Below are 8,338 nucleotides of genomic sequence, written 5' to 3'. Positions count from 1 at the left end.
CAGTCACGTGAGCGAGCACACCCCGACCGTTGGTCTCGTTGCATCCAGTGACTGCATCACACTGCCGCGGCGGGAGGGTGGCTGCGTAGATTGGAACGGGGTCAGGATACGGTCTCACCACTGCGGTCGTCCCGTGAACTACCGCAGTGTTGGCGTCGGTGTCAGGGAGTCGCAAGTTCACAGCCTGTAGCGTCACGCCAGCCACTGTGACCTTGTCCATGGACAAGTTCATGTGCCGGGCACGTCCAGTCACAGGGTTTGGCGTCCTGATGTGTTGCTTCGGCTTGTCTTTGGAAACGTCATAAATCACGTCCACAGACTGGGCAGCGGCTAGGTGAGTTTGATACTGACCACCAATTTTGACCCCTTAGGTATCCAGAAGAAGGTGTTTGCGTTCCAAGTCGGGATACATATCACCACGGGTAATTATATACGCGATGGTTATATTTCTAAGTGGCTTAACGACGCTCCTCCCTTTTTCGCTGCACCAGCCTGGGGGAGGGGGAGGGGGAGGGGGAGGGGGAGGGGGGGGGGGGGGGGGTATCGCCCTGCGTGTCCGCTCTGCCGTCACGGAAGGTCGATGTCGGTCCGAGACCGCATGCTTTGCCAGCCGTTGGTTTTTTTCGGCCGTTCGAGAGAACATCTTGATCGTACCACGGGTCCGTGGTGCCTCTGTCGGTGTAGTGGCGCTTGCGCCACCGGCTGATGTCATACTTCTTGTCGCCGCGTCTATCAAGGAGTAGCCAGTTGTCTGTGTCGCTGTCTGTTGTCGCCTCAGTGTCCGGTTGGGTACCTCTGTCGATGTTTGCCAGGGTGGTCCGTACGTCCCGCGTCTCGTCTGTGGCCGTCTGCTTACGTCCTGATGAACAAATAGTCAGACTCTCGAGTGGAGCTAGACGTTTGTCGATCATAGCCTTTCGCCGCCGGTGGCAATCACAGCATGCACATTTCTGCTCTTCAACAAACGCAGTCGGCATTCCTCCAAGCGCATGCACGTCAGTGCCTCCTACCACACCTGCACCACCAGTCTGCCTCGCCCCAACATTCTCTACGGCTCTGCTCTCATCCACCACCTCACTTCCTACAGCGGTAACTCCTCCCTCGATCTGCACACCACAAGCCAGCGTCACCTCCACATGCCCACTCCCCACCACCTCGCCTCCTCCAGGAGCCACGCTTCCATCCACATGCACGCGACGAGCCTGCTGCATCTCCACATGCGTGCTCCCCACCACCTTGCTCCCCACCACCTTGCCTCCTCCTCCTCCTTGCCTGCCTCAGACTGCGACCAGGAGCTGACGGTGTGCCGCCCGCAGATGGTGGGTCTGGTCACGGGCCAGTTTGATCCGGACTCGGCCAACCAGCGAATCGTGAGCCCCCTGGGTTCCGACTCGCACTCCTGGGGCCTCTCCTTCCACGGTGAGGCCGCAGCGCCTGGTACATTGTCTGCACGGCTGTGCGGGTTACGCGCTGCTCACTGACGCACGTCTCAATCACAGGCCCGCTAAACTGTTCTAATGTAATTGCGTCGGGAATAAAGAAGGCGTGGTGTGTCGCTCATGCTACACCTGCTGCTGGTTCGCACTCCATGACGTTTGTTAAATTATTCGGGTTGTGTTGCTGGCGATTGAGGTTTAAGGGTGCATGTGATGTTGGGCTGCCAGGGTGAGAAGCAGGCGGTGTATATAGCCTCAGTAGCTGAGTGCGTCGTAAATCCACAATTAAAGTAGCGTCTTTTGACTCCAGTCTTCGAGTTCGGTTGCTCGTAGCGTTATGCCATGCACAGTCACGATGTTGCCCGTGTGGCTTCATGATGTGCGATCGGCATCGACTGTTACGATCCCCGGCACCGACCAGTCAGCGAGCTATGTCCGGCATCTCACACCGTCACTTCAGAGCGTCCAAGTCGTCGACTCCAAAGGTGCGCGCTGTCCTGACGCCGTCCTGATGCTGCGCGTCGCCAGGTTCGATCCGCCATGCTGGCCGTTCGCAGCCGTACATCAGCCTCTTCGGCAAGGGCTCCATCATCGGAGTCTACGCCAACCTCTTCTCCAGCATCGTCGAGTTCTTCCTCAACCGACGCGCACTGGGTGAGTCGGAACGCTTGGTGGGTGAGTCGAGACGCTTACTGGGTGAGTCGGGGCGCTTACTGGGTAAGTCGGGGCGCCTACTGGGTGAGTCGGGGCGCTTACTGGGTGAGTCGGGGCGCTTACTGGGTGAGTCGGGGCGCTTACTGGGTGAGTCGGGGCGCTCATTGGACGAGAGGGGCCGCGAGCCTCCGCTTGACGAGAGGGCCGCGAGCCTCCGTTAACTTCATAATCACACGCAACCTACCTGTCACAGATTGTCCTGTTCTTCACACACAGCTGTTCCACACACGACACAGCGACCTGGGCCAAAGGTGGCCCCCGGGGTGCACACACACACACACGCACACACGCACGCACGCACGCACACACACACACACACACACACACACACACACACACACACATACACCTTATGCCTTAAAATACGTATCAATGCAGTGTCAGTGCCTTAAAGATCGATGGATCAAGTAAAGTGAACTTGCTTCCGGCTTATCTGTCTATACCCCGCAATTAGAACGTGCTCGAGCTCGTGCGTTTTCATAAAATAGGAAATAACACAGATCCGTGCTTTGAAATGGAAAAAGTGAGACATGACTTAATGGCTGCTCCCGCCGGACTGAGCTCAGGTCATCAAGCGCAGCTTCCCATCGCCGTCCTTTGTGATGCCTTTTGTCTGTCGGTCACGGAAGCAGACCAGTTTGTGGGTCGGAAAGCTGGCCGTGGCGCCATAGCGGACCTGCGTCGCTCGTCCGCTCTTCCTTCCTGGAAAGCCTCGCCCCTGGATCCCGGACCGCCCCCTGGGTCCCGGACTGTATATTCAAAAGACGCGAAGGTGAATGCATATATATTCACTACGGAGTCGCTTCAACCACAAGGTACACCGCAGTCCAAACACTCAGGCGCCGGCAAAAATCACAGCAGAAACATCACAGCTGCACCAAAAATACCCGGTCCTTGATATGATCGTAACGTAAGGAGTCTCTACTGCAATGAAACCCGTCAAAGCAACTATGCCACTGAATCTGTTCCAGATACCATCTAGGTTATAACCTTGTAGCGAAACAAACATTTTGCTTGACAAGCTTGACTTCGTTACGCAAAACAATTGTAACGAAAACACTTCAAATAAAAAAGGCCTTCTTAATGGGCTACCTTAACCATGCTCTGGCTTCGCATGTCACATGTACCCGTACAATAGGAATGCGCTCACAAGCTTCGAGAGGTTTTGCTTGGTACGTCACATGTACCCGTACAATGGAAATGCGCTCACAAACTTCGAAGGGGTGTGGACTATACAAGCACAACCTCACATGAAAGACGAGCTATTCCGCCAACCTGCACTATCCGCTAATCCGTTAAATCAAAGCAGAACCACCACACCCCAGGCCTCGGGAGACGACCCTCGCGAGGCACCACACCGGAGATCTCCAACACCCATATCAAGAGAAACTCAAACTCCAGTGCAGACCGCTTGTAAAAACAAACAAGGAAAAAAAACCACGACCTTAAACATGAGTTGAGCGGCTTAGGTCAACCCACACTGCATTCTGTTCAATCCAAGCAGAAATATCACACCGCATTTCTTCCCAACGAGGCGCCGCACTGTCCTAGCGAGGCGCCGCACTGTTCTAGCGAGGCGCCGCACTGTCCTAGCGAGACACCGCACTGTCCTAGCGAGGCGCCGCACTGTTCTAGCGAGGCACCGCACTGTCCTAGCGAGACACCGCACTGTCCTAGCGAGGCGCCGCACTGTTCTAGCGAGACACGATACTGTCCTAGCGAAGCGCCGCACTTTACTAGCGAGGCGCCGCACTGTCCTAGCGAGGCGCCACACTGTCCTAGCGAGGCGCCGCACTGTCAACTAAAAGCCCGGATCAGGATCAACTAAAAGCCCGGCGAGGAACACTGGAAGTCCGGTGAGGAACACTGTTAAAAACAAACCTGAGCACTTCTTTGACACGGACTTCACGGAAGTCCGCTGACGTCATAGGGCACGAGTCCAGGTCCCTGCAGACTCGCTGATCCCCCGGTCGACGCCCTCAGCCTGAGCTGCCCGGCGGCGAGGGCAAGGCCGACGCGGAGGGCGACGCAGACGGCACCTCCACCTTCGTGTACTCGACGTGCGGCTGGGGCGAGACCATGGCCACGTACTCCTGGGGGCGGCAGGCAGACGGCCGGTGAAGCCGGACAGGTCACTCTCGCCGTCAGCCCGGACACTGCGCCGGGGGGTATTGCTGCGACACGAGCCACCCCACTGCTGCGAGCCTGCAGTCGGCGACATTGGCCACGTCTCCGTCTCCCGATGCACGCGACGTCTCTGTGCCTCGTAAAAGCCTGTCTCCGAACCCGAATCTCCCCGCGGCGTTCCATCCCACCGACAATGGCCGGCAGCCCAGCCAGAATCGCGATCTTCAGCGACGCTGCTGCGGCCGCCCGCGCCGCCGGCGCCGCCTGGCCGCCTGGCAACACCGCCTCACCAGGCTCCAACACTGTGAGCTCCCGTGTCCCCGTGCCGAGAATGCTGCGCTGCGGCCGTACCATGGGCGTCAGCGCCGCCAGCACCACGTCCAGCCGCTGCATCAGGCGGCCAAACGAGGGTCGCTCGGCCGGCTCCAGACGCCAGCAGTCCAGCATCACGTCGTACCTGCGGCGGGGCGCGGCCACGTCACGGACCGGCCTCGGGTCTCGAGCTGCGCAGCCTCCGCGGCGGACCGCGCCGGGACCGCCACTCGGGCAGGTCCGCTGACGCGGCCGGCCGGTGGGGCGTGACAAAAGATGGCGCGGCAAGATATGTATTAACGTATATGCCCCGATTGTCGGGGCCTGGTCCCGCGTTCGGCCAGTGCTGGGCGGTGGGCACTTACCAGGCCCCGTAGACATAGCATCAGGCGTCACTACACAAGACATGGAGTGGTGGGCCTCCAGGAGCCCAGGCAACAAACATCTGATGGCGTTTCTCCCAGCTGCCGAGCAATAGCCGCGTGGTTTCGTGGTTTCGTGAGCGAATCGGCTACTGAGACCATGTGGCGTGTTGACCCGCGTCCAGTCTACAGCCCACTGCTGGCAGGCCTGGCGCGGCGCTGATTGGCAAAGCTGCAGCGCACGGTGACGAATACCTTTGTCCATGTCGATGCGCATAGAATAGCACTGGAGAATTACTAGCACTTGGTGCCTGTGGACAAATCCTGTTTCGTTGGGGCGGGTTCCTGGCAGCGTAATACTGAGCAGGGCCGCAAGAACGGGTAGCGGATTAATCCAAAGAGAGCCGCGACGCCACCCTATGATCCTCTCCCCATCCTAACGGAACTCGGCGCCTCCGGAGTGGGATCGGACACGCTGCCCCAGCGGGTCGAGGTCAGACTCGACCGCCTCTGCCCGTGGCACGAGGACTCACACCCGGCTGCCCTTGCTGGCGGTGTGGCTGGCTGTCGGCCGCAGACGCTCGGGGCCCGGCCGGCCGTGGTGGACAGCCGCCGGTGCCAGTCTCCGCCGGGGCGGGCTGAGTGGTGCCGACAGCGCGCCGGCCGCGGCCGCAGCTGCGGCCAGAGACACGGGACACCGGTCAGGTAGGCGTGACGCCGTCACCGGGCCAATTACACCGCCGGCCGGGCATCAGCTCCACCGGCCCAGTGGGCCAACTGCCGGCACTAGGCGACCACCCAGCCCTCCGCCCGACACCACCAGACGTCTGACCTCCGCACCTCACTCGCCCCCACTCACCGCCGCATGCGGTGGCCGGACCTGGTGTTCGACCGGCGCCGGCCGCTCTGTCACCGGTGGCCGGCCCGGAGCGCGTCCTCTCATGGTTGCGCGGCAGCGAGTGGTTCGCCGTCGGGTCGACCCCGCCGCCGCTGCCGCCGCCGCCACGCGGGACCGCCCGCACCGACTCGTACTCGTAGTAGTTGCTGATTGGCCATTCGGCGGTGCTCGGCTCGGCGCGCCGGCCGCGCTGCGAGTGGCACACCTGGTGCTGCCGCCTGGCGGTCACAGCTGAAGTTAGGAGCAGGGACGCGACACTGCGCAGGTGCTGGCAACCAACTCTGGCAAGTACACCTGGTGCCACCAGCTGGCCGCCCGTGCTGGAGGTAACAGCAGGGTGCGACGGTGCTGAGGGATGGATCAATTGGCTGAAGGGACCGGAGTTATGAAGGCATTGCCACCTGCACGCCCAGTGTCTCTGGAGCCGGACGTGCCATTTGCGTAGCTGAAATGTCGCACATTTGACAAATCTCAGACATTGGAAAGACAACCATCGAGATATTCTGTCACCAATCATCGCAATGATCACGAACGGGACAGGCATGCCCCAGACCATCCGACACGAATCGGACGCAACGACACAAACGGCCTGGGCACGATCACCGCGGCGTAGGCCTTTCGCCAGGGGACATGCATTGAGCTCACCAGCCAGCGAGGGGGCCATTACACTTCCTTGTATGCACGCCAATGACCACATGCAAGCGACTCTGGCCGAGTACGACAGGCAAGCGACTCTGGCCGAGTACGACAGGCAAGCGACTCTGGCCGAGTACGACAGGCAAGCGACTCTGGCTGGGTACGACAGGCAAGCGACTCTGGCCGAGTACGACAGGCAAGCGACTCTGGCCGAGTACGACAGGCAAGCGACTCTGGCTGAATACGACAGGCAAGCGACTCTGGCCGAGTGCGACAGGCAAGCGACTCTGGCTGGGTACGACAGGCAAGCGACTCTGGCCGAGTACGACAGGCAAGCGACTCTGGCTGAATACGACAGGCAAGCGACTCTGGCTGAAGACGACAGGCAAGCGACTCTGGCTGGGTGCGACAGGCAAGCGACTCTGGCTGAGTACGACAGGCAAGCGCCGCGACAGCCGATGGCTTCCGTGGGCCCATCATGCGCACCTGCCCTACGAGCAATGATGCGAACAGCACGGGGACAACGCCGCGCTCGCGCTCGCACGGGGGCCGGGGGAGGCGTGCTCATTCGGGCCCACGGAGACCAGGCGTCAAAATGTGGCAAGAACAGAGCTAAACAAACGCGACCGAAATGAACCCCTGAACTCGGCCGGTGGCGCTTGGACAAAGCAGACTCTCGACGGGCGGACAAACGTGTGTCCGGATGCTACCTCCCCACACCTGGCCTCGTCCCGGAACTTTTCCTCCAGTCGACTGACCAGAGAGGCGCCCCTCAGGCGTTCTTCGCTGGAAACCAAGACCGACCACCGGTGAACAGGTCGTGCTGGATTAGGCGTCGTGTCGGCTTGCGCGAGCCCGTCACCGCCGTCATCGCGGGTCGTGCATGCAACACATAGGGGAACGAGCACCATCTCCAGGCCACATCGCTGCTTTGCAACGTGAAAAGGCCCAGCAGGCAACAGTACGCTAAATCCTCTGTCGGCGCAGATGAAAAAATCGGATGTTTAAAGCGGCTGTGTGGCACGAGACGTTACCCCCAATACGCGACCTGGGGGTAAAGCTTTCATGCATTGAATTCCCCGGAATATTCGGTCCAATCTTAAGTTTGAATAAAATTCGATCACTTACCACCGCTTTCATAAATTTTAAATCCCAACCGATGTGAATGCTGTGGGAAGCCTCTGCTTGATAATACTAATACCATTAAAGCGTGTTTCGGCGCTAGTTAACCTAAAATGTCTCGTGAAATATATATGACCATTATTATTTCTTATTGGATACTGCAAATCCTATCATCTTTTAGCAGTTTCGTGCCCGAATATTTTTTCAACAAAATGGATCCTGTAATTGCAGCAAGCATGCAACCCGGAAAAACTTCAAAGCCAAAAACACAGAAGCGGCTCAGTGTCCCTTATATAACAGGCCCAGCGGCTCAGCTCAGATGGGCGATGGCACGGCATCTTCCGGTGCCAGAGAACCGTGCGCGACGTCCTGGCCGCTCACCGCGGGTGGTGCTGAATCTGCTCGTAGTTGGCGTAATGTCCGAAGTGCTGGTGGGCGTGGTCGGAGCCGGGGCCGGGGCCGGGGCCGGGGCAGGGGCCGGGGGCCACCACCAGCCCTGCTCGGCTTCCGGGCCGCAGCATCGGTTCGTATGGGTCACACAGGTCGCGCCGCGCGGTCGCCGCGCCGGCGGGGCCCGGGCTGCGGCACCCCGCGCCGCCGCTGCGGGTGCGCGGCTGCGACGCGCCTGCGGACCGGCCGCCGGGGCTGGGCGGGCGCCGGCTGGTCCGGCCGAGCCCGCGCCGGTCCGACGCAACGGCGCCGGCCGCGCCCGGGTCCGAGAGAGGCGAGCG

The 8,338-nt window shown here is 60.2% G+C and overlaps 2 long non-coding RNA genes across 2 annotated transcripts; both read right to left on the bottom strand.

The window, feature by feature from the left end:
* Positions 1-2,921: 2,921 nt before the first annotated feature.
* LOC119113260 (uncharacterized) lies at positions 2,922-5,555 on the bottom strand. The gene is made up of 3 exons (XR_005095869.1): positions 5,485-5,555; positions 4,629-4,734; positions 2,922-4,243 (listed from the first exon to the last, which is right to left on the bottom strand). It is a non-coding gene; the product is annotated as an uncharacterized LOC119113260 (long non-coding RNA).
* A 304-nt stretch (positions 5,556-5,859) lies between these two features.
* LOC119113259 (uncharacterized) lies at positions 5,860-8,047 on the bottom strand. Its single transcript, XR_005095868.1, has 3 exons — positions 7,989-8,047; positions 7,206-7,271; positions 5,860-6,067 (listed from the first exon to the last, which is right to left on the bottom strand). It is a non-coding gene; the product is annotated as an uncharacterized LOC119113259 (long non-coding RNA).
* Positions 8,048-8,338: the final 291 nt, after the last annotated feature.

The sequence above is a fragment of the Pollicipes pollicipes genome, unplaced genomic scaffold (genome assembly GCF_011947565.3).
Source record: "Pollicipes pollicipes isolate AB1234 unplaced genomic scaffold, Ppol_2.1 Scaffold_7261;HRSCAF=8764_pilon_pilon_pilon, whole genome shotgun sequence".
Classification (NCBI taxonomy): Eukaryota; Metazoa; Arthropoda; class Thecostraca; order Pollicipedomorpha; family Pollicipedidae; genus Pollicipes; species Pollicipes pollicipes.
The sequence above is the reverse complement of the archived record's forward strand: the minus strand, read 5'-3'. Positions and strand labels throughout refer to the sequence as shown.